Raw genomic sequence first — 6129 nt, 5'->3', positions numbered from 1 at the left:
CTTCGCAAGACGAAACAATCTTGCGAGTTCCCGCGTTTTTTTCTCGCTTTTTTCTGCCCTTTCCCTAAGCGCTAAGCCGCTTCTCAGCTGATCGCTAAAAGCCACTAGACCGCTAATAGCGCTAATCCGCTAAGCTGTCAATGGGCTTGCTTCGCAAGACGAAAAAACCGCTAGACGAAGAGAATCACGGAACGGATTAATTTCGTCTTGCGAGGCACCACTGTACTGTGTGTGTGTGGTGCCTACATAATGCATGGACTGTTTGCATGGCAACATGTTCAAATGGCTTTAGATACCTATTAGGTTCATAAATTACCATATAGCATATGTTCAGCAGAAAAACAGCGACAATTTGCTGTTGACAAAGGACAGCTGGACATATACTGAGGGCCTTCTCGGTAGTGGCGCCCACCCTGTGGAACGCCCTCCCATCAGATGTCAAGGCAATAAGCAACTATCTGACTTTTAAAAGATATCTGAAGGCAGCCCTGTTTAGGGAAGTTTTTAATGTTTGGTGTTTTATCGTATTTTTAATATTCTGTTGGGAGCCGTCCAGAGTGGCTGGGGAAACCCAGCCAGATGGGCAAGTATAAACAATAAACTATTATTATCTCTTTTTTGATACAGTTTGTTAGACAATGTCACAGGGAAACCAAGCGGCCTCTTTACACTTTGAAATGTTGCAGAGCTTTCAGCAGGTCTGTTGTCATAACCCCTTATGGCAAAGGTTCGTCTAGCCCAGGGTTTCTTAAAGGAGTCGATACTTGACCCCCTTAGGGGGTCTAAGGGACTGGGCAGGGAGTGAATAAGGACCTGGGGTGGAAATGCCCAGACTCTGAGGTCCACCTCCTAAATTAAAAACTATCTGACTTTTAAAAGACATCTGAAGGCAGCCCTGTTTAGGGAAGTTTTTAATGTTTTTAATGTTTTAATATTCGGTTTGGAGCTGCCCAGAGTGGCTTGGGGAACCCAGCTAGATGGGCGGGGTATAAATAATTTATTATTATTATTATTATTATTATTATTATTATTATTATTTAAAGGGCCCCATTACCTTCAGTAGCTTAGGGCCTCATCAAACCTAAATCCGGCCCTGTGTGGGGCTCATATGTTTCTCATAGGCATCTGGGTGGCTCCTGTGAGAAGAACAAAGTTCTGGCCGTTCTCAAGACAACTCATCTGCAATGTCTCAGCCTATATATGGCTCTTTTGCCAAGGATTTCTTCGCACTTTGCAGGAAAATATATCCTTCAAACCCCACCCTCCCACTTGTCTTCTTCACCTGTCTACTCAGATACAAGTTTTTACTTTTCAAAGACATTCTTTACACAGCTCAAAGTGCATGTTTATTTTTATCTGAGCTATTTCAGTTCCAGACACGTATTTATTTATTTATTTTAAAAAGGAACATTCATTGTCCACTTGGTTGAGCACACTTTAGCAGCAGTGTTTGAATACAGTCAGAAACAGGTGACCTTATTCGATGGAACAATATGTAATTTGTCCAGACCAAAGCTTATTATCCTTACATGTTTAGCCAAGTTCGGAAATGCATCAAAGGAGAAAGTGATAGGGGGAGTTTTACAACATTAGCAGACTCCCAACTTTGGTTATCGAGTGAGGTGTTGCTGTCAGAAGGGGGGATTCCCCAGAATAACATTTAACATGGCTTGTTTGAATTTCCCAAAATAAAACGGTACGTTCTGATCTCAAAATACTTATTTGCATATTTAGTATTATTGCAGCTGTATTTCTAACTGGACAAGGACAAAAAAAAAGGATAAACACATGAGCTGCATGTGTCTGATAAGGAACTAAGAAAAAATGCTGACATTTAGGTATAAGGGATTAGACTTTAGAATGAACATCTCATCAATATGAATGAGACAGCTCAAACTTGGCAGCAATATTATTGCACTCTGGCTGGCTGCAGATAACATTGCACTTCCTTCAGCACTGGGAAGGTTATCGCCGAATCCCAAGAAAGATAAAACCATATATATATATATATATATATATGCAGGTTTTGGTGTCCTCGGGTGTCTTCCCGTGTAAAAGTTGGGGTGTCTAGGCGACGTTTCGACGAGGTCTCACTCGTCATCTTCAGGCTGGTGCTTTCGGCTTCTTGTTACTGGAACAGAGCGGGATCTCAATGTTTGAGTTCCTATAAATACTGTAGAGGGGGTGTGGTGTCTAGCCTCCAATGTTCTGGGCAGAGAGGAAGTTCCCAGGCTAGTGTGCCTTTTCTTCTTTTGTTCCTTAATTACTTGAGAGATACCTTGAGTGATTTCTTGAGTGATATCCTGAGTACCACTTAGGTGGGTCATTAGGTGTGGATTAGTTGCTAAAGTCTTAGTGTCTTGACCTCTTGAACTTTGTGAAGAGTTTTCCTGAGAAGATGGCTGTATTGCACTTAGTTGTGCTTTGGCTTGGCTTCGTGTATAGGGGCGAGCTGTGGTTTTGTGGCTTGTGTCAGCCAGATCTGTGTAGGGATTGCAGGGGGGTGCAGCATCCGGAGGTGCCACCATGGATTGGCTACTGGATGGTGTCAGTAATTCATCTGTGGAGAGGGTCTGGGTTTGGGTCTGGTGTGGTTGATTGGTGTTGGCGTTCTGTGTGCCTCTGGATCTGGTGTCAGTTTTTGTGGGGAGGGCTAATTTCCAGATGTCTGGCAAGCGGGATGTGTCGTCACGCTTGTTCATGTTGTGAGGGTGTTTCTCTATCTCGATGGCTTCCATGATTATTCTCTTGTGGTGATGTTCCGTGTTAAAGAGCAATTTGGAATCTGCAAAATTAATTTCGTGTCCTGTTTCTTTCATGTGTTGGAAAAGAGAGGAAGTTTTTTCTTCTTTTTTGACGGCATTCTTGTGTTCTGCGATACGTGCATTTATTCGTCTGTTTGTTTGTCCAATGTACGTGGCTGGGCAGACTTTGCAGGGTATTTCATAGATCCCTTGGTTTTCCAACTGGATTTTATCCTTGGGGTTTCTGAGGATATTGGCTATTTTTTGGTTGGTGCAAAAGGCTGTTTTGATATTGTGTTTATGGAGGATTTTGCTAATTTTATCTGTAGTGCCCTTGATATAAGGAAGGAGGGCCATGCCATTGTTTTCTTCTGTGTCTTGGTTTTTGGGGGGTGTTTCCTTTTGGATTAGCTTCGTAATCCTGTTTTGCTGGTATCCATTGGCAATTAACACATTTGAGAGATTCTGTAACTCAGTTGTCAAGTGGTCTTTGTCAGCCAGGCGTTTGGTTCTGGAGATGAGAGTCTTGGCTACGGAGTTTATTTGTGCAGGGTGGTGGTGTGATTGTGCATGTAAGTAGCGGTTGGTGTGTGTTTTTTTCTGGTAGATAGTGTGTCCTAGGGAGCCATCAGGTTTTTTGTAGATTAGGACGTCAAGGAAGGGAAGTTGGTTGTTGGCTTCTATTTCCATAGTGAATTGTATTTTGGGGTGTAAGTTGTTGAGATGTGTGAGGAAGCTATCCAGTTTTTCCTTCCCGTGTGGCCAAATTACAAAGGTGTCGTCAACATATCTGAGCCAAAGTTTGGGTTTGTGTTCTGACTTGTCTAAAGCATTGGTTTCAAAGTGTTCCATGTACAGGTTTGCGATGACCGGTGAGAGGGGTGATCCCATAGGTGCTCCTTCTATCTGTTTGTATCTTTGTCCATTGTGGATGAAGTACGTGTTGGTTAGGCAGTGGTTGGTCAGGTCCAAGATGTATTCGGGGGGATTGTATTTGTTTTGAATAGCTGTCAAGGCTTCATTAATGGGCACTTGTGTGAAGAGAGATACAACATCGAAGCTCACAAGTAGGTCATTAGGATGTAGGTTTTGCTTCTTTATTGTTTCTATGAACTGGAAGGAGTTTGGTACGTGTGAAGAGATGGATTCTGCATAGGGCTGAAGTTGCTTGGCGAGAAATTTAGTGAGATTTTGTAGAGGTGAGCCTATGGAGCTGACTATTGGTCTGAGTGGTGTTCCTTCTTTGTGTATCTTGGGGAGGCCGTAGAGTTTGGGGCATCTGGATGATTTTTCTCTGGGGATGATTCTTAGCTGGATTTCTTCACTGATAGGAGAGGCTTTTATTTTGGATTTGGTGGTTTTTTCCAGATAGGTGGTGGGATCTGTTTTTATAGGTTTGTAGGCCGGATCTTGGAGTAGCTTTGATAGTTTTGCTTGGTAGTCCGATGTGTTCATCACCACTGTGGCATTACCTTTGTCTGCTGGGAGAATGATTATGTTGTTGTCTTTCCTCAGGTTGGTGAGTGCTTTCTGTTCTTCTTTGTGTAAATTGCTTCTGGGTGGTTTGCTGGAGCAGAGGATGTTGGTGACTTCAAGTCTGATTTTATTGGCTTCATCTGGGTTGAATTTGGTTAGGCTAGCTTCGACTCCGCATATGATGTTTTCCGTGGGGATGTGTCTCGGGGCGACTGCAAAGTTGAAACCTTTGGAGAGTACTTTGGTTTCAGTTGTGGTGAGGATCCTGTCTGATATGTTATGTACTGTTTGTTTCATGGGTTGCTGTGGAGGGTGGCCGGGCTTCTGGCGTTTCTCTAGTTTGTGGAGTTTGTTGGTGTGTGTGTCTGTCTTATGTGAGGTCTCCGTTTCAGCTCTCCAGACGGCTAGTTGTTTGCATTTGTCCCAGAGTGCAGGGTGGATTTTGTTACAGAGTTTGAGGTGAAGAGTGAGTAGATCTTTGTTGGTTTGGTCTAGTAGGTATCTTTTCTTGTGTAGTTCGTTTCTGATTAGGGATAGTTCAGTTCGTTTCAGGATCCTTTCGGTGGCTGGGGTTTTAGGATGGAATTTAAGTTGGAAGCATGTGGGAATTAATTTGTTGTCTCGGCAGTTGCGTAGGAACAAGAGATCACATAAGATGGTGGCTCTTCGGACTTCTAGTTTCTCGTAGGTTCTTGTCAGCTGGAAGGTTTCCTCCCCGTAGAGGTAAGATATTTGCTTTCGTAGATTTTCACGGGTACAGGAATGCAGGTTTTGGTGTCCTCGGGTGTCTTCCCGTGTAAAAGTTGGGGTGTCTAGGCGACGTTTCGACGAGGTCTCACTCGTCATCTTCAGGCTGGTGCTTTCGGCTTCTTGTTACTGGAACAGAGCGGGATCTCAATGTTTGAGTTCCTATAAATACTGTAGAGGGGGTGTGGTGTCTAGCCTCCAATGTTCTGGGCAGAGAGGAAGTTCCCAGGCTAGTGTGCCTTTTCTTCTTTTGTTCCTTAATTACTTGAGAGATACCTTGAGTGATTTCTTGAGTGATATCCTGAGTACCACTTAGGTGGGTCATTAGGTGTGGATTAGTTGCTAAAGTCTTAGCTCGCCCCTATACACGAAGCCAAGCCAAAGCACAACTAAGTGCAATACAGCCATCTTCTCAGGAAAACTCTTCACAAAGTTCAAGAGGTCAAGACACAAAGACTTTAGCAACTAATCCACACCTAATGACCCACCTAAGTGGTACTCAGGATATCACTCAAGAAATCACTCAAGGTATCTCTCAAGTAATTAAGGAACAAAAGAAGAAAAGGCACACTAGCCTGGGAACTTCCTCTCTGCCCAGAACATTGGAGGCTAGACACCACACCCCCTCTACAGTATTTATAGGAACTCAAACATTGAGATCCCGCTCTGTTCCAGTAACAAGAAGCCGAAAGCACCAGCCTGAAGATGACGAGTGAGACCTCGTCGAAACGTCGCCTAGACACCCCAACTTTTACACGGGAAGACACCCGAGGACACCAAAACCTGCATTCCTGTACCCGTGAAAATCTACGAAAGCATATATATATATATATATATATATATTCCAAAGGAACATTTTACAGAGGGTCAAAAAAACAAAAAGCCTGCACCACACACACGAAAAATCAAAGTACATGTTTCCTGGCATACTAGATATTATCAGATAAAGTGGTTTTAAAAGAAACAAAAACTGAAAATTAAAAACTTTTGCATTATTCTGTTCCACAAGTAATCAGGACCATGTTAGGCAGCGGTGCCTCACAATCTAAAAACTGGAACAATGAGTGTAGGTACTATAACTTAAAATGCAGTGATTGTACACTGATGTGCTTTCTTTTAAAATATGACATGAAAAACAAAGCTAAGATAGCTCGTTCTTAAA

Source organism: Podarcis gaigeae (assembly GCF_964106915.1).
Source record: "Podarcis gaigeae genome assembly, chromosome: 17".
Lineage (NCBI taxonomy): Eukaryota > Metazoa > Chordata > Lepidosauria > Squamata > Lacertidae > Podarcis > Podarcis gaigeae.
This window is presented reverse-complemented; position numbering follows the sequence as displayed.